Consider the following 20,345-nt stretch of genomic DNA (forward strand, 5'->3'; position numbering starts at 1 on the left):
GCTCTAAATGATCCCAGCCGAGGAAGAAGGGTATTATCTTGTGAAACATTTTTTTCCAAAAACATTTGCAGCCATTTGAAGCTGCATTTTGGAAGTTCAAACTCGGGGGCACCATAGAAGTCCATTATATCGAGAGAAATCCTGAAATGTTTTCCTCAAAAAACGACTTTAGAAAGACAGACATGATGAACATCTTGGATGACAAGGGGGTGAGTACATTATCTATATTTTTTTTTTCTGAAAGTGAACTACTCCTTTAATCAGTATATTATACACTATAAAAAGTGCAAAGTATTTTAATATCTGAGCAATCCCATCACCATTAGCTCCCCCAGAGCTCTTGAGCGCGCCTCCCTCTTCACTCGCTCGCTCTCGCTGTGCCATGGCAGCGGTGACGTCACCCGTGCATTGACTCGCGCTGGCTGAGAGCGAGAGGTTGAACAGACCGAGGGTTAGAGAGAGCAGCAGCAGCCTGGGCCCGCGGACAAAAACTCACCGAAAAGGATTTACATTCGCTACGTATCGTCCTACCAGTCCAAGTCTGCAAAGAGAGTGTGTTTTTCTGCTTTCCTAAAGCCCGATCTGTCAGGAGTTACAGCAAGGTAAGAAGAAGAACACACTAAAATGTCAACTAGAGTAATAAAGGCTCGCTTAAAGTTACCTTGGTGTGCTTTCCGAGCAAAAACTGCGCTCACTGTCGCGTCTATATGAATTGTGCTTCTGTATCGAGAGGATCTGTGTATATGGTGCAATGCAAAATGAGAAAGAAACAGGAGCACTTTGAGTGATTGTCTCTGTCGCGCTCGTCTTTTGTCTTTAACAGCTCTGTTGCCACAATAGAGATCCCAACCGCCTGCTTAAGTTGCTGGATTTGACACATATTCCCGTAACAGTGAGGATCATCTGTTGATCGATATAGTTAAAATTCCGCCTTTGGTTTGATTTTGTTTTAAGGCATCATATTAGATAAAGAATGAAATGATGGCTGCTGAAAATGTCTATTGTCATTCACTACATGTTGTGTGCACACGCCGTGGACTCATTCCACATTGAACAACAACCGCTTTACCTGACATATACCCAGTGCTGTAATAATTATGTATGTAGCGTAGTTTACTGTTTATATATAAATGTTTTTCACTGAGGTGAGAGTGTTATGAATGAATTAGCATGGCAAGAAGCGCACGTTACTTCACTGGAAGTGAATGAAACTTAGATCTTGATGTGAAGTAGATTGGCTTCAATGGTATTTAACCCTCATGTTGTATTTTAAATACTCAAACATACTTCTTATTTACTTGCTGACTTTTTTTTAATCTTATGAGAACTGTAAACAAAATTTACACATCCCTTACACATCCTCAATGAAAACAAATTAACATCGTTTCTGTTTTGGGACCCAGAAATTTCATGTTAAGGTGGATGTAGCAATGTAGTCTTGTCGGTTATATTGCATTTTTATACAATATGTTTTTACTGGAATCAAATGTTACTATATTTAACAATACTTTGTAGAATGTGTGGTTAAAGTTCAATACTATCTGTACTATTGGGTTTTGATAAAAATATGTGAGCCCGGACCACAAAACCAGTCATAAGAGACAATTTAAGAAATTGAGACTTATACACCATTTGAAAGTGGAATAAATAAGCTTTCCATTAATGTATGGTTTGTTAAGACTATATTTGGCTGAGAACTATCTGAAAATCTGAGGTTGCAAAAAAATAAATAAATAATAAAATAAATAAAAATGCAGAGAAAACCTTTTAAAGTTGTCCAAATGAAGTTCTTAGCAATGCATATTAATAATCAAGAATTAAAGTTTTGATATATGTACGGTTGGACATTTATAGAATATCTTCATGGAACATGATCTTTAATAAATTTCCTAATGATTTTTGGCATAAAGGAAAAATGTATAATTTTGACCCATACAATGTATTTTTGGGTATTGCTACAAATATACCCATGCTATTTAAGACTGGTTTTGTGGTCACATATCAGGATCCTTAAGCAAAGTACCCAGATGGTGTCATCAGAACATGAACACATTGCTTTGAAATGATGGCAAATGGAAGTTGAGTCCCAGAGAAAGATTTAGTGCATTTAATGCACTGTCTTGATTGCTGTAGTTGTTTTAAAGCGGTTTCTTTCATGCCGAAAGTAAACATGACGCATCTGATTTACAGTTGTTGCGGTTTTTCTACATTTATGGTCAGGTTCTTGATACTCTTCCTTTCCATCTCCCTTTCACAGCCTCTTGCATACTTCCCAGCATTATGATAATTGAATTTTACACCAGTCAGGATTTCGCCCGCTCGGCTTACGTGCTCTAAGTGGCTCAAATACTGGGTGACTTTGAAGACAATAATCCTATTTTTATACTTTCTCATAAAACATCCTTAGAGGATTCAGGATTGAAAAAGCTAACCTGCTTATACTTACTACACAACGCTGGTACTTGTTGTATTCCCATTACATTTGCAAAACTCCTAAACCGTATGTGTATTGGATTTCTTGTCTGAGTTATGTATCGATTTGAATGCCCGGTAAGTTGATTTTCAGTTTCGACTGATTTTGAAGTTTCACTCTAAACACACCCACTACTGACGTTTCTTTCTTGAGTCGTGATCTGTAGTGTTTCTGCCCTGCATTGACAAGTATGTGGAATCTTAGGCATGACGACAGAACACGGTAACAACTCGCTTGCAATTTCTGTTATGAAGCTTGTGTGTCACGTAGTGTCTGTCATTGCGCAATAAAAGACAACATAATTGAGCTTACGTAATGCACCAGGCACATTCTGCCATAAACAGGATCCCAACGGCAAGGAAAACCTGGAAATTTCTAGATTTTTCTGAAGATAGAAAAAGCTTTTTATTAGTGCAGTCTTTATAAAATTATTTCTAAGGGGATAGTTTACCCCAAAATTACAACTCTAATGGTTCCAAACCTGTATGAGTATCTTTCTTCCAAACAATTTCTGCTAGCCACTGACTTCTATAGAAGGGGAAAAACTACAGTGGAAGTCAGTGGCTATCAGCAACTATTTGGTTGCCAATATTCTTCATTAGGGATGTAATGGTTATGGTCAATATTGTGGTATCGCAATGTCTCGATATCATCGTGGTCACATGATGATATGAAATGATAGGTCTTCTACTGTATATATTTAAACTTCTTATTCTAACATAAAAGGTCTTTAAAGTTGTTTTTTGGGCCATTATGCTTTGGGCACAGTATCTGTCAAACGCACTAAAACCGAAAGCACAATGTGACTTAATCCCTTCATCAAGTCTGTTTACGGTGCGCGTTTCAAAGCGAATCGCACACTTCGTTTAGGCGATCAGCTCGTGATCTGGTGTTTTCCGCGACTCAGAACGGTTCAGTACACAGTCAATGCAGTAAACTTGTGTATTTCATGTGCTGTGAGTTTAGCGAGCGTTTGGGAATGCAACGGCCACCAGATATGCTTTATTTTCGTGGCAAATGAATACAGCATTGACTAGATTTGTAGTGAGATGCAAATTTTAAAGCCTGTTTTCACTCGACTCGAGTTGGACTGCTGTTTCCGTCAAAATTAAAGCTTAAAAGTACAGTATAAATTGCTGACAGCTATCGGTTTAAATGGGTAACGTTGCTGCAGACCAAATTTAAAATATCTCTTTCAGGTGTAGAAATTGGGAAAGAAGTATTGGAATTTTCCCTTACTGTAGTGTAAAGACTTAAGTTTTCTTAGTTAAGATCATAAGTTGGAGCTCTTAATTTTGAACTCTCAAATTGCATTAGATAGAATAATTTAACTTTAAAATGTACAAAATGTTCATTTTTTTTCCCCCAAGTCTTCATTTGTCTTTTTTAATATAAACTAAATACTGTATTGTGGATTTATATCGAGGTATTATCGTATCGTGAGATTTTGACATCGTTACATCCCTATTCTTCATAATATCATCTTCAATGTTCAACAGAAGAATTTCATACAGGTTTGGACCAATTTAAGGGTGAGTCAATGATGACAGAATGTTCATTTTTGGGTGAACTGTCCTTTTAAGCATGCTTTTCCTTTTTTTCATGAACAGTTGTAAAAGGTTTTGAAATGTATTACTTCTAAAGTTTGGAAACTTTTCTTTTTAAAATTCAAATACAACACATTTTTATCACAGTATGCTCCTTCTTTTATCCCTAAGGCATAAGAAGGAATCTGAATACTTCTTCAGTCCCAAAATAGTCCTGGAATAGTCCAAAAATGTCTTGAGCGCTCTTGTTACTGATCTCATTTACAAATGTGCTGTTTTCTGGACCGGGCTCTGGAATGTGCTGTGCACACGGTACTCTCTCAGTACCAGCCACCAGTCCCAAACAAAAGACTGTTCAGTCAAAGCGTTTTCTCTCCATTTGGCCTTTGCCATCTCTTGCACATGGCCATAATTTTAGTGTAAGGTCACTGGTATGTCTACTTCCTCCAAATTATTGAATCAGCTATCATTTATGTTCTTTTTTTTGTATGTTACTAAGTTACAGTCTGTAAAAGCAAGAGATTTATATCTATTAGTGCTGTCAGCCCTCATTCAGAAACGCTGTATGTGGTGATTTATGGATGAATCAGTCAATTAGAGACATGTTTGGTTTTGCAGTTGCAGACATGATTTGTTTAAAATTATAGTTCACGTTTGTTGGTAATTGCGTCCGGCTTAAAAATCTTGCAAGGCGAGTGTTTTCTGCGTCTCTCAGCTGGTTTACGCCAACATCTCTGGCTCCCTCAGAACTTTGACCTAAATGTACTTTAACTTTTCTATAAAAGGCTGTAATTATAGTGTTTATGGATTTGGCAGAGTCATGCAAGTATTCGACGTAGCCGCAGATAGTTTGTGGCTTAGTATTTTGTAAATGTATTGATTTATCACATACTGGTGGTTAAGGCTACCCGTTTTCCTTCGCTGGGTGGATGTCCACTAAAAATGTTGTCAGTTTGTATTAGTAGATATTCACAGTGCTCACATTTGAGTGAAATCACCCCATTTTTAAACTCTGTCTGAAGCTGCAGAATGGATTTGGACTCCCACGTATCATCGTCTCATAAATTTAGATGTGTGGGGAAAGAAAGGCTCGCATCTGCAACATCACGTCACAGTGGAGTTTGTGGCTTGGAGCTGGAAATTGCTTTTTTGTGACGTGCCGTCCTACAGCGAATTTTAATCTTTCCCAAAATAAAGACAGAGAGTAGGCCCAGATTGCCAACCCCAGAGACAGACGTCCTCGTCTAATAGAGCGCACAGATGACGGTTAAAGGTCAAGCCGGAGTTTTGTTATTTTTACCATAATCATTTGTAATCTGGAGCGGCCATTATGCGTGCACAATGATGGAAGTGAATTGGTCGACGTGCCTCTGGTGAGAAAGAGGACTTATCCTGCACAGCACGCGGCGCTCCTGAAATGTGTTAGTCCTCTAGTTGGATGGGATTGAAAGGCCATGTATGTTTTTTTTTCTCTTTAGCACAGTTTTTTATAGGTCATATGTGGGGACTAAAGAGATTTGACTGTGAAAGTGATCATGGACTATTATTCCAGAGCCTGTTCCTCTAAATCAGCAGAAAACTACTTCTTTTTTTCCCCTCATGGAATATTCAGTGCCTGCAAAGACAGTATAAAAGATGAGCATTATTTCAACTCATATTTGCAGTAAAAGATATCTATTTTATGAGATGGTGATTTTGTTTGAATTTGTACAATGTAAGTGTGACCCTGGACCACGAAACCACAAAAAGGGTCTATATATTATCTGAAAGCGGAATAAAAAAGGTTTCCATTGATTTATGGTTTGTTAGGATAGGACAATATTCGGCTGAGATACAATGATTTGAAAATCTGGAGTCTGAGGGTGCAAATCTAAAAGTTGAGAAAATCACACCTATGTTGTCCAAATGAAGTTCTTAGCAATGGCTATTACTAATCAAAAATACATTTTTTGATATATTAATGGTAGAAAATGTACAAAATATCTTCATGGAAGATGATCTTTGCTTAATATCAAAACGATTTTTGGCATAAAAGAAAAATCAATAATTTTGACCTATACAATGTATTTTGGCTATTGCTACAAATAAACCTGTGCTACTTACGACTGCTTTTGTGGTCCAGGGTCACGAGGGGTACTAATTTTAGAAATGTGTGAAACATAATAGTCATTGGGATGTAAGCAGATCATACAAAAACAAATTCATTCAAAATAGCCTCCATTTCTCCAAAACTATAAAATAGTTTTCATTGTCATGAGATTTTTAGAGCATTTAAACTGTTTGTCGGCTTGTGTGCTTGACAATATGATTATGACAAGATGTTAAATATGACAAAATACTCAACAAAAGACGAAGATTGATTGCTCATCGCCAGGCTTTTTTTGTTTTCACGTTTGCACAAAAGCATCTTCAGCTTTGTTTTTCATGTAGACTTGTTGTCCGTGTGGGTTGCAATCTGGATGTTCAGTGCCGTTGCGGTGGCATCCGTTTAGAAAGGGCAATTTATTTAACGAGGGCATTGTTTTGTTAATTGTGTTTTCATTAAGGGAACAAGGTTTGTTGACCATGGGGAATGTTCTCATGAGTAACTATTAGCAGTTAAGGAGATTTTTACTGAGGAGCTCTACATCGTGTGAAAACTCACTGGGAAATTGAACTAGACTTTGTCCCTTGGCTGAACCTCCTTGTTTCACAAGCTTTCCAGGGACTATCTCAGACTTATATAGCTGCATAGAGCATCTTTCGCTTTCTGGCTTTGTTCCGTCTTTGCTGGATTGCAGTCCTGGCTGCTGCTTCCATCCATCCTCTGATCACTCATTTTGCTGTCGGACCACCTCTAGCCAGAACTAAAGCCAGCATAAAGTTTGGTTTGTATTGCAGGTTATTGTAAAACCTCCCACAGACAGGAAGTGACTATTTGACTGACTTATAAGATGGAAAACCAATATTTTGTGAACACTAACTTTTTTATTGCATAAAATTACTTTACATTCATATAATAATAATAATAATAATAATAAAAAAACAGCATCACAGTATTGACATGTTTTTGTTTCCTGGCGGACCGATAAAACATTTTGCACCCTGGCTTACGGAAGATCTGGTGCAGTCCAATCTGACTGGAGCCTGCGTTCTTTGCAAGTGCTTTCCAGTTTTCTGAGCAATATGCATCAGGCGGCCAGTGAACCGAATCTGTGGCCATGTCTATAAACTCTATCATGTCACTTCATCTGCTGGTCCAGCAAGGTGATTGTGTTTTCTCCTACTAGCAGATATCACACCTAATCTTCCTTATGAAACGACATCTTTTTATGTAATATATATGCTCTTTCTTCTGCACACACACACACACACACACACACACACACACACACACACACATTTGCACACAGAGGTACACGGATGCATCCTTTCTGCTTGGAAAGAACATAATCAGACACCATATTTAGCCCTTCTCTTTAGCATCCTATTGCCATTTACCACCAAACTGATCATTAATTCATTTTCCAGTCATAAACACCCTGTGAAGGGCTTCTTGAGCTGTAATTAAGGGTCGCCTGCTCTTAACTGCATGGCTGGTTTTGAATTTCCTCAGTGAAATGACCATTCTGGACTGGACAGGGTGGTGCAGGACAGGAGTGTGAAATTCAACACCACCTCTAAGTGCTTCATTGCAGCTCGGATTGAGCAGCAGATTTGGGCCCTGCTGGCCCCTCTCCCCTGCTGATTCAGAGCCTTATCCTGCCCTCCCCCTCGCTCACACAGGACCGTGCTGAAGAGCAGAACGCAGGCTCAGGTGTAGCTAGAAGTCATGGCAATTTGAGTTTCTTTGTCTGTCTACAGAGGATGGCTGCATCTTGTTTTTTTCCATACAGTGAAAGTCAATGGGGTCCAAAAAGTTCGAGCTCTATTAAAGGGTCAGTTTACCCAAATATAATAATTCTGTAATTAATTATTCCTCTTCATTATTCCTGTAAAACCTTTGTTCATCTTCGGAACACAAATTAAGATATGTCTAAAGAACTTTCTGACACTATAGACAACCACATTCAAGACCTGGAAAATTTGTAAGGACATTGTTAAAATAGTCCATGTGACATCAAGGTTTATCCTTAATTTTAGTAAGCTATGAAAATACTTTTTTGTGCGTGAAGAAAACCCCAATAATGACTTTATTCAACGTGTCAGTGTTCGATTTGCATTCACGTACCACGACTAGGGTTGTAACGGTATACCGGTATGGCGGTTTATTGCGATATTGACATGTACGATTATCATATCGTGCACATTTGCTTATCCCCGGTTTTGAAAAAAAAATTATAATAATGAAACCAGATCTCACCCGTGCTGCCGTGTATATGCAACTTCTTTCCACTTGACTGCTTAGACTCCACCCATACCTTTACAGCGGCGAAAATGTCAGATACATAGGCTGCAAAATCTCCCGCCGAAAAGAAAAAAAATGTAAATCTGCAGTGTGGGAATATTTTGAGTATCCGAAAAATGAATGATGATATCCAGTTTGCAAGAAATGTGGATGATGAGTGGCCGCTAAAGGAGGAAATAACATATTCTCCCATTTTCGCGAACACCATCCCTCCGTGAAGATAAAGCTAAGTTCCTTATGGCCGTATTATTTCTGTGATGCAAAGGGAATCCCAATTAGAGTATAATACAGATGTCACGTAATATGTGCGATTTGATAGATAGATGGATGAATAAATCAAAATATAGCTGTGCAGTTAATTAAATCGTGATGTGTGTGTCTATGAATAAACAGCGCAAAAAGACTGCTAATTATATATTCTGTGCGTCTCTATGAATGAGCAGCGCCGTTTCGCCTTGTAGATCTAGTACACACTCAAGTACATGAGGCTCATGGTTTTTAAAGCGTCTGTTTCACTCACTATTGCCGCGTTTCAGGCAAACCGTTACTCGTGTTTTTCCAACCTTCTACCCGTGAAAGTGCACCGGAATGGCCGTCAAACCCGTGACTTCCCACTCGTGAACTCGTACTAGATCGATATAATCCCAGTTCGGAGTTCTGACGTGACATAGCCCGCGAAACCACTATGTCAGCACCTACGGGTGCGGTTTTTATGCAAGTGGTAACGTTACACAGTAAAAAAAAAATAGCCTTTAGGACAATATAACGTTGCGAACAAATTAATAATAATGTAATTATTATAAATGCGCTCAGGCAGTTTGGGGTGACTTGGCTTGAACGCTACAAAGTGAAGACGTAAACACATGAAACATATCCAGAGCCACTCTCAGAGAACACTAATGATCATTTTATAATTTCATTTAAAATAATAATCATCAAATACACTAACTGAAATGCATAGGTTTTTAGTACAACCTGTCAAAAAAACGTTTGGTTAAGCCTGAAGAAATAATGACTGAAATATATATATATATATAATGCATGCTGATGAAATCTGGCAAATGTGGCCAGAAAGTATCGTTGTGTTCCTGCCACAAGTGTACCTTCGGAGAGGATGTTTAGTACAAGTGGATACATTCTCTCACCTCAGCGGTCAAAATTGAGCCCTGAAAATCTCAACATGCTTACATTTTTTCATCATAACCTGACCTGAAAAAAAGCTAAGAAATGCATGCTGCTATGATAATCTCAGGAAAATATTAACAAACATGACCCTGCACATATTGCTCTATCATATATGCTGTTAAAGAGGAAGGATCAGTTTGGTTTATTCGTGTCTAATATAAAGAGAAATAACTTATTCCGTATTTTGTTCAAATGGGTGATGCGCAACTTCATTTTCATTTTCCCCCCCCCAAAAGGTAGACTCATACTTCCATGAGTTTACTTTTTATTTTCACTAAAAAAAGTTTGTTACAATAAACCATGTTCAACCAAAAAACATCTCTTTTTATTCATTTAAGGGTCATTGTAGCTGATGATGATTATAATAATAATAATAATAATAATGATAGTTTAATACCGTATACCACGAAACCGTGAAACCGTGATATTTTCTGAGACGATTATCATACCGTGAAAATCTCATACCGTTACAACCCTAACCACGACACGTGTGTGCATTGCTCTGCTTGTAATCAAGGCGACCTTGAATGTGGTAGTTGTGTTGCTGTCTATGCAGGGGCCGAAAGATCTCAGATTTCATCCAAAAATTCTTAATTTGTGTTCCGAAGGTCTTTCAGGTTTGGAATGATATAAAGGTGAAAAATTAATGACGAGTCTTTTTTTTTTTTTGGGTGAACTAACCATTTAAAGTACCGTTATAGTAATCCGTACAAATGTATTTTTTCAGTCCAAGTCTTCTGAAGTGATGTAATTACTTTGATTCATGAATAGAAGTGTTTATTTACTGTCAAATCGAATTAAAACATGGATCAACTCATGTTTACTCATGATGAATACATCAAAGCTCATTGGTTGTTGTGTATCGCATGACTCATCAAACTCATTTTGATGTTATTGATGCGTCACTATATTGGCATGGTGGTATTTCATTGGGCCTGTCTCAATTAAGGATGTGTGCTACAACCAATTTCAAAGTAGTCTAAATGAACATTTTGTAACCGGCTAGTTCAAAAGTAAGAAACTCTCAGAAAACAGTCAAAACATTGTGTATATGCAGTCTATTTGGAATACTTAATCTCTGAATTAAACAGTCAGATAATTCCAGATAATTCCTTATTATCTTAATTGCTTTTACTTTCTGTCAAACGGTTACAATTTACAACAGTGGTAGCAACAAAAGCAGCAGACAGGCTTAATGAAAATGCAAATTCACTCTGAGATTTTAAGTTTTATACAGAGATAACATATAAAAGTCAACAAAATCTTTCTGAAGAGAGTCGGTTCCCTTTCATTCATAATGTTTCCTCCTTTAAAAGTTAAATACGCTCTCACACTTTGCTCGTCTTCCAAGTGGTCATTTATGAGTAGGCACTGTTTAACACACACACACACACACACACACACACACACACACAGAAAAAAACACACATGCAAGGTCTGAGGTTAAGTAATATGAATTGGTTATCTGCTCCAGATATCCATTTTTCAAAACAATGCATTATTTTTTTTTTTAAGTAACATTTAAAGTGACTAAATTTAGACTAGACGACTAGTATTTCATCAGCTATTCTCGCACATCCATAGTCCCAGTTCAGCATTATTAGGTATCGGTATCTGTCATTTTCAAAACCGAATTTGCGATTAAAATAATTTAAAAACATTTAAAGACTTTTTGTCAGAGCCCTTGTTATTTTTAATTTTGACTAGGGATGGGTCACGATTTTCGAATATTCGATTAGTTGATTTAATTACCGAATATCGAATAGGTTGTGCGATTATTAATTTCCCCAAGTGTTGGGTGATGATGCGCGGGGGAGGGTGGCGCCGCCAATAACGCACTTCAAAGCTGTCAAGGACAACAGAAGAACAAGATTTCTAATTCTAATAAAATGAATGAGAATGAAGTGCAGTGCAAACTCTGCCGTGCGAGGCTTGTTTATCATAGTTGAAACACTGCAATGCAAAGGCTGTTCTCTGCGGCCGGAATATCTCAAACAAAACTCTGAATGGAAACGTGAAGATGCGCATGAATTGAAAAAATGCGCATAAAACGTATGTGCACAAATAAGTAGGATATACTTTTTGTCCGATAAGAAAAAAATGTGCATAAACTACAATAAGAAAACTTTAACAGAATAAATGCGCTTTAAAAAAGTCATGTGGTTTTGCACGACGGAACGGGATAACTTGAGTAACCATCTTGTTGCACAGCAATGTTTAAGTGATTCTGAAATGCTTCCTGCTGTCACTTGCCCACCACGGCACCAGCCCCGCCGTCGTTTTGATTATTTTATTTTTACTAATAAAAATCATTTAGTTCAGTTAGAGAACAAACAGTACAATTGAGAACTGAACGCGGCTGCTCAATGCAGTCTAACAGTCGCATTTGGGGCAGGAGTCTGATTTCATCACATGAGGAGTGCAAGTCGAGTGAGGTGAGAAAGGCAATATGTTGGCAAAAGATTTAGGTTTTTAAACGAAATGCAAAAGTGTCTGTTTTAAAAATAATTTGACTGCTGCCGTTTATCTAAAAGGTGATTTTTGGAAGCTCACTGGAAGAACATTCGTTTATTTATTAGGTTCCACCGTGTTTGCTTATGTAACAGTTATTTTATTTTTGTTAATAAATGAATAATTCTATGTTTGATATAGACTAAATAATTTTGTCGTACTGTTTTGTTGATGTCCATTCAATTAATTGACACCGAATTGACGCTAAATCGAAAGTAAAATGCTCACGGTCTATTTAAAGCCATTTAAAATCAAAGGAAAGCGTGGGAACGAGGGAAAACTCTAACGAACTATCCCCAGCATTTTTTTTTTAATGCTATGAATGTTCATGCTCATTTTTAAAACAGAAATGTCTTGGCTTATGAGCAGCTGAATGCTAATCGATGGACTGTTACGTTAACAAGTGCCATAATTCGTTTGTTTATTTATTATATTAATATTTCAGCCATCATACATTACAACCATTTAATGGCTTATGTTAAGACAGATTCTCAAATGAATTAAACAGTTTGTTATCATACACACTGAAAGCGTGAATGGTCTCATGTCCTCTCTCTGTTTATGTATGTGCGTGCATACACGGGAGGGGTGCGATTTTCGAATAATAATCGAATAATACCCTGCGATTATCGAATAGTATTTTTGCTTAAAATGCCCATCCCTTGACATTTTATTTTTGACATTTATTCATTTTTACACCAGACAAACATATTGGTTATCGTTCTCCTTAAACTGTAATAACTGGTATCGGCATCTGCCCTGACATATCGGTTGACCCCTAGTTTCAGTGCCCACAATTGCAGTCTTGGTCACTTTAGACTTCAAATGCACGTATATGACCATAAGTAAGTGTGTAAGACTCCCCGGTTAGGAAAATGAGAGCTCAGTGCCCATAATGCACACTAATCCACACCGCTTTGGAGCAGTATTTGAGTCTAAGTGTATCCTATCATTCATCATGTTCAGACACATGACCCAAAATCACAAGATTATGAGGACAACAGTAATCGCAAGTGTTTGTATCGGGACAGGCCCTATGTAAATACAGTTGAAGTCAAAAGATTACATACCCCTTGCAGAATTTGCAAAATGTTAATTATTTTACCAAAATAAGAGGGATGATACAAAATTATTGTATTATTTAGTACTGACCTGCCTAAGGTAGATGTTTACAATAGTTTACAAAGGAAAACAATAGTTGAATTTGAATTAGGAGCCAGAAGTGTAAGCTTTTAAAGAGAATTAAGATGTGTACGTTTTTCATATTTTGCCTAAATATGCATTTTTTTTTTCATTTAGTACTGCCCTTCAGAAGCTACAGGAGACGAAATAAGTTAAATATATCCTGATCTACAAATTCAAAAAGTTTTCACCCCCTGGCTCTCAATGCATCGTGTTTCCTTCTGCAGCATCAGTAAGCATTTGAACCTTCTGTAATAGTTGTATATAAGTGCCTCAGTTGTCCTCAGTGTGAAAAGATGGATCTCAAAATCATACAGTCATTGTTGGAAAGGGTTCAAATACACAAAAATGCTGAAAAACCAAAGAATTTGTGGGACAGATGGATTTTCCTCTTGTGGACTATATGTAAACATCTTTTATGTGGAATATCTTATTCAGGTCAGTACTAAATAAAAAATAACAAAATTTTATTTTTGGCAAAATAATTAACATTTTGCGGATTCTGCAAGATGTATGTAAACTTTTGACTTCAACTGTATGTGTAAAGGAGAGACATTCTTCAAAATGTATCCTTTTGTGCTTTGTGTTGTGTTCTTATGACAGAGTCAGACTGGTCTACAATGACATGAGGGTGAGTAAATGATGACAGATGTTCCATTTTTTGGCTAAACTGTCCTTTTAATATTTCAGTGAATAAGTTAATAGACATCTTTAAATGTCAAGTGTTTTAGGAGCTAGAGCATCGACAGATGTGTTAAAATAGTTGTGTTGACCATAGCCACATGTTGGAGACAGTGAGGTTAATTGTCTGTGAATAGGTAACCAGGGGCTGTGTTTGTATTTGTGTGTGGATATCTGTGACTGTTTCAGAGCTCCACAGCCCAGGGCCTGACCACTCAGTCAGCCTGTGAGATAAAGGTCATGACCACAGATTTGTGCTGTCAACCACATAGAAGAAGAGATGGGAGATAGAGCTAGAGGGAGGGTGAGAGATGGAAGGAAAGAGAGGAAGAAACGCATAAATTCACACACAAAACAAAGATGTACCAGAGGGATGGCGAGCGAGAGGCAGGAAGTCGAGCTTTATGTGCTGTCACTGTCAAGTTTGATTGTGTTGGTGCAGTAAGTGTTCGCTCCTTTGTTTTGTCAGAGGGTTTGTTTGGAGCGGAGCTGGTGGCTGTTGCTCCAGTTAATTTAATTAACTTGGTTTTATGCTTGCTTGAATCCAATTGTGTGGAAGTGTTTGGCATCTCTAAATAAACTGTTTTGTGTTTCTGAGGTCCTTTTAACAACACTCTCTATATTTATGTTTTGGGATGAAATAGAAAATTTAACCAAGCAGTCAGTGTTGCCCAGAAGATTTTATTCATATTTATTCATTTGCACCAATATTTACAGTACTGTGCATAATAATAAAACAACCCATGTACACTACAGTGAGAAACCTTTTGAATATAAGTTGATACAGTTGAGGTCAAAAGTTTACATACACCTTACAGAATTTGCAAAATGTTAATTATTTTACCAATATAAGAGGGATCATATAAAATGCATATTATGTTTTATTTAGTACTGACCTGAATAAGATATTTCACATAAAAGACATATAGTCCACAAGAGAAAATAATAGTTAAAATTGAAAAAAGGCCCTGTTCAAAAATTTACATACACTTGATTCTTAATACTGTGTTGTTACCTGAATCATCCACAGCTGTGTTTTTTTGTTTTGTTTAGTGATAGTTGTTCATATGTGATAGAGTCCCTTTTTTTGTCCTGAACAGTTAAAAAAAAAATTATTACACAATTATTATTTTTTTTATTTATTTTTTTATTTTTTTTAGCATTTTTGTGTATTTGAACCCTTACCAACATTGACTGTATGCTTTTGAGATCCATCTTTTCACACTGAGGACAACTGAGGGACTCATATGCAACTATTACAGAAGGTTCAAACACTCACTGATGCTTCAGAAGGAAAAATGATGCATTAAGAGATGGGGGTGAAAACTTTTGAACAGAATGTAAATTTTTCTTATTTTGCCTAAATATCAAATTTTTTCATTTAGTACTTCCCTTCAGAAGCTACAGAAGATACTTGCGTGTTTTCCAGAAGACAAAATAAGTTACATTTACCCTGATCTTCAAATTCAAAAAATGTTCACCCCCGGCTCTTAATGCATTGTGTTTCTTTCTGAAACATTAGTGAGCGTTTGAACCTTCTGTAAAAGTTGCATATGAGTCCCCCAGTTGTCTTCAGTGTGAGAGACTTTTTAACGGCACTTTTTTTTTTGTATACTGTTGCCAAAACAATTTTGCTAAAACAAAACATAAAATCCTATTGTATTAATTCTCTGAAATGGGCAGTTGGAACAAACTGCTTTGTGGAAATGAATTGAGCTTTTCAGCTCTGTTGGCATTTTGCTGCTGAGGTTTGTTATTTCTGTTTTAGCACTTTCATACGTCTTAATTAACAAAATGATTGGGTGCGAAACTGGTCTATCTGCACTATTTGGCAAATAAAAAGTGCATTATATCAGTTAATGTTGAATAAATCATTAATATCTAATATCTTGTTCAGCCCTGGTTCTTGTACAATTAAACACACTCTTGCATATGGAGAAAATATAGCAAACTATCTTGAGGATACCTGATTCTCCACTCGGAAGCCAGAGTAAATGAATTTGATACCCTGGAGTCTTTTCTTATCTCCCTTTTTCTCTCGGTCCAGAGAACGGATGTAGAGTAGGACTCAGCATAGTTTTCATTAAGCTGTGTTTACATCGAGAGTTACGTGATCCTGCCTGTTCTCCATCTCCAGACCTGCTCTCTCCTGTAAATGAACTTTGAACATGGGTGAGGTTGTAACTGCTTCAGCAGTGCCATGGTTTCCGTGAAATTTCTCCTCTAGTAAATATCTCCTTCCTTTCGAAAGGCAAAACAGCTTGAACTCTTACCCAGTTTTCTTAGAAACTGTGACGAGGCCTAATAGACAATCCCATTATCTCTTCTTTTATCTTACTTTCTCTTTTCTTCACCACACAGGTTTTTTTCTCTTGCCTCCTTTTCCTTGTAGCTCTTTACCTTCTGGGAACCTGTCATAAATCTTTATGACCAAACCACATTCATGCAATAATCTGCAGGGTCACCCAAGCTTTTAAAGCTTAACATCGTGACCCAAGAGGAGAATTTAGATATAGTTTTTTTTAAAGCTCCAGATTTTAGCTTTAGAACCTCTATTTATTATGTGGAGTTTAGTTGACTGCTTCTGGCATATCGGCATATATCCAAAAAACCTTCATGCTTGTTGGCTGTTGGCAGAAAATTTGGTCTACTTTGCAAGTTATTCTGCAAACCACCCATTTACACTCAAACCGAACAAGTTCACAGCTCATCAATGATACCACAATAATAGGCAGTGGAAAAAACGTCCTAAAACTCAGATTAAGGCCCTGATTTTTTTGTTCTTCGCATTCTTCCCGTCAATAAAATAAACCAACAACAAAAATTAGTGCAGTGAGAAAACTGTGGTTAACCTATTACATCGAAAAGAAATTAAGATTTATGAGGAAAACATTCCAGGATTTTCCTCCACATAATGGACTTCAATGGGACCCAGCGGGTTGAAGGTCAATGCAGCTTTATAGGGCTCTACACGATCCCAGCTGAGGAATAAGGAATTGTCTGAAGAATAATTGTCTTATGTTGCGAAACAATGTGTCATTTAGAAAAAAAATAAAAAAAGATCTGCGTCCACAACTTCACGGATTATGTAGTCATGTCGGAAAGGTCACATGAAAGGTCATGTGACATAGGCGGAAGTACCAACCTTGTTTACAAAGCGAACATACAAAGAAAGTAGGGATGTAACGGTATCAAAACTTCACGGTACGGTAATACCTCGGTATGAATGGCACGGTACGGTATTTATTGAATCATTTACAGGAAAAACAAAACTAATGAAGAGACTCGAAAAAAGTGCCAGAAGTGTTTATTAAACAGTTTACATGAACACTGAACATATCAATGGCATACAAATTAGCCATCTATCTGTAAACTTTGAAACAGAAACTTAAATATTTCAATTTTAGTAACAAAAAAATTATTAAAGCATGTAAAAAACAGTCAAATCAGTTTAGCTGAATGAGTTGTCTGAATCTAGTTGTCTGCTTGAAATAAGATTTTTTTTTCTTACCCCATTGGCAAATTATTTAGCTTGTTTTAAACAAAAACTCGCTTAATTTTGACTTGTTTTTACTAAAAACAAGACAATAATTTTTACTTGTCTAGAAAATCATTCTTGATTTAAGAATTTTTAGATATTTTGGCTGGAAACAAGACAAAATTCTAATAAGAAAAGCATTTTTTTTTGCAGTGCAGTAGGCTCTCATGCCTTTCTTTCGCATTAAATCTTTATTAAAAACAATCCTTTAAAGAACTTTTCTACCTGGACAAGTGCATCTATTATGTTGCCTAGTTTAGCCTCTTTAAAACTGCACCTTATTTTAAACCTAGCCAAAAAGCCACGTGTTGACTGTGAAATTTATATGCATTTATGGTACATTTCCGTGTCAATCCATGTTAATTTTTACAGCGAACAACGCACTGTAACATTAATTCAGCGCATACAGCGCAGCAAAAAATAGACTCGGTGCCGAAACGATCGCTGCACTGCTGCAAAGGCGTCCGCTTCTAGGACGTACTGCCGGAGAGCAACCGCGTGCAGTGTGAACGCTCTAATCCGTTAACATGGGTGCTGAAAAGAATACGTGACGCATACACACTGCAGACGGAGCAGGTTCGACCATTTCCATTTCTTTTCCTTGCTGCTACAGCCTGTAGCGACAACAGACCGCAAAGGATGATGGCCACGCCTGGGCTGATGGGAAATGTAGTTCCCGCTACCTCCCGTTCGCTCCATTCGCCTGAGCAAACTTTTCTCAGAAGACCTATTGTTTTATCGAGTCATCCGACCACGGTAGTATCGAAAAAATTTGTTATTGCGGTATGACGGTATTTACAATACCGTTACATCCCTAAAAGAAAGTCATATGCCCTTTATATAAAAAAAGGTAAATCAACAACGCTAGACAATTTTGAAGAAAATGGAGAAAATTAGATGAAGTTTTCTGAACTATCCTACCTTTTTGAACCGGAGTACACAGACGAAGAATAAACCATTTATGAAGTCACGGACATGCATTGCAAGGCTAGTGCAAGACAAGCATTTGTGGTTAAAAAGAATATAAGTATATACATTTTTTATTAAACGAACTGGAGAAAAATTTGACCTCAATTAAGGTAAAAAGACCCATTACATTAAAAAGAAATTAAGGTTTTTGAGGAAAACATTCCACCATTTTTCTCCATTTAGTGGACTTCAATGGGGATCAATGGGTTGAAAGTCCAAATTGCAGTTTCAATGAAGCGTCAAAGGGCTCTACACGATCCCAGCCGAGGAATAAGGGTCTAATCTGGCAAAATGATCAGTCATTTTCGACACAAAAAAGTACTTTTTAACCGCAAATGCTCGTCTTGCAGTAGCTCGACGTAGCATTACGTAGTCATGTTAAAAAGGTCATGTATGACGTAGGCGGAAGTACCGACTGCGAAAAAAGAAAAACGCCATTAACAAAAAAGATAAAAAAACAATGTAAGATGATTTTGAAGATAGGAGAAAATGAGATGAAGTTTTTCGTCCCACCCTAACTTTTTGAACCAGATGAAGAACAAACCACTCATGAAGTTACGGACGTGCATTGCAGAGCTAGTGCAAGATGAGCATTTGTGGTTAAAAAGTATATAATGAACGATAGGTTCGCTAAACAAGACCCTTATTCCTCAGCTGGGATCGTGTAGAGCCCTTTGAAGCTGCATTGAAACTGCAATTTGGACCTTCAACCCATTGATCCCATTGAAGTCCACTATATGGAGAAAAATCCTGGAATGTTTTCCTCAACAACCGTAAGTTCTTTTCAGCTGAAGAAAGAAAGACATGAACATCTTGGATGACATGGGTTGAGTAAATGATCAGGACATTTTTATTCTGGAAGTGAACTAATCCTTCAAAGATTCAACCTGGCCAATATTAGAATTTTGTCTTCCTCAAAAGCCCTGCTAAACAAGAATTAGTTTCCAGATTATTTGTAGTAACTCAGGCAGCTCTTGCAATTTTCTGTGCAGTTGCTTCAGTTACTGGACTGCGTGTGGTCCATGAGTGTGCTGCCTTAGAATGTCTGGAGATTGTATGAGTCTGATCTGAGCTAAACTGTTAAGACACCCCTTTGTCCATGTCCCAGTGGTAGATCCCATCAGCCCACCGCTTTGTGTAAGTACCCTGCACTCTCTCTCTAGTGTGTTCACTGGCCTTGCCCTGGTTGTGCTGCAGTGTGAATTGCATGTCAGCTGAGTGTGCAAAACACTTCTTCTTTATTCATGAACGGAATGGAGTCCTACAGAGAAAGAGCACACACACGCTTTCCCTCTCACGGCACACTTTCATGGAAGCACAGGAAGGTATTTGCTGATGAAGCTGTTGCTTGTGTTTGTTGGGCCGGTGCCACGGGTGTGCTTGGGCCATTGCCTTCAGGCATGGGTCAGAGTAATCGACTAGTCGTCCATCAACCAGTTGACTAAGAGGATAAAAGACACTCAAGAGACTTTAGCTTTTAGACAGTTAGCATGGTATAAAGCCCTCTCTGAAAGCCATCAAATATAAACTACAGTTCAAAAGTTTGGGGTCAGTAAAGTTAAGGGATTCGTTCACTCGAGAATTCCTGATAATTTACTCAACCCTTTGTCATCCAAGATGTACATGTCTTTCTTTTTGAAATGAAATTAAGGTTTTTGAGGAAAACATTCCAGGTTTTTTCTCTGTATAGTGGACTTCAATAGGGATCAATGGATTTAAGGTCCAAATTGCAGTTTCAATGCAGCTTCAAAGGGCTCTACATGATTCCAGTTGAGGAATAAGGGTTTTGTCTAGCGAAACGATGCACTGTATGTCATTGAACCATGTAGTTTTGCACAGTCGTAATTTCCTCACACTCTGGCCTGGCCTTCT

The 20,345-nt window shown here is 37.5% G+C and overlaps 1 protein-coding gene across 1 annotated transcript in view; it reads left to right on the forward strand.

Annotated features, from left to right (window-relative positions):
- Positions 1-444: 444 nt before the first annotated feature.
- The window catches only part of nck2a (NCK adaptor protein 2a), a 77,082-nt gene continuing 57,181 nt past the window's right edge, over positions 445-20,345 (forward strand). Inside the window, exon 1 of the mRNA XM_073845739.1 lies at positions 445-602. The gene's annotated coding sequence lies outside the window, so the exon portion shown is untranslated. The remainder of the gene's footprint in view (positions 603-20,345) is intronic.

This window comes from Garra rufa, chromosome 8 (genome assembly GCF_049309525.1).
Source record: "Garra rufa chromosome 8, GarRuf1.0, whole genome shotgun sequence".
Taxonomy (NCBI): domain Eukaryota; kingdom Metazoa; phylum Chordata; class Actinopteri; order Cypriniformes; family Cyprinidae; genus Garra; species Garra rufa.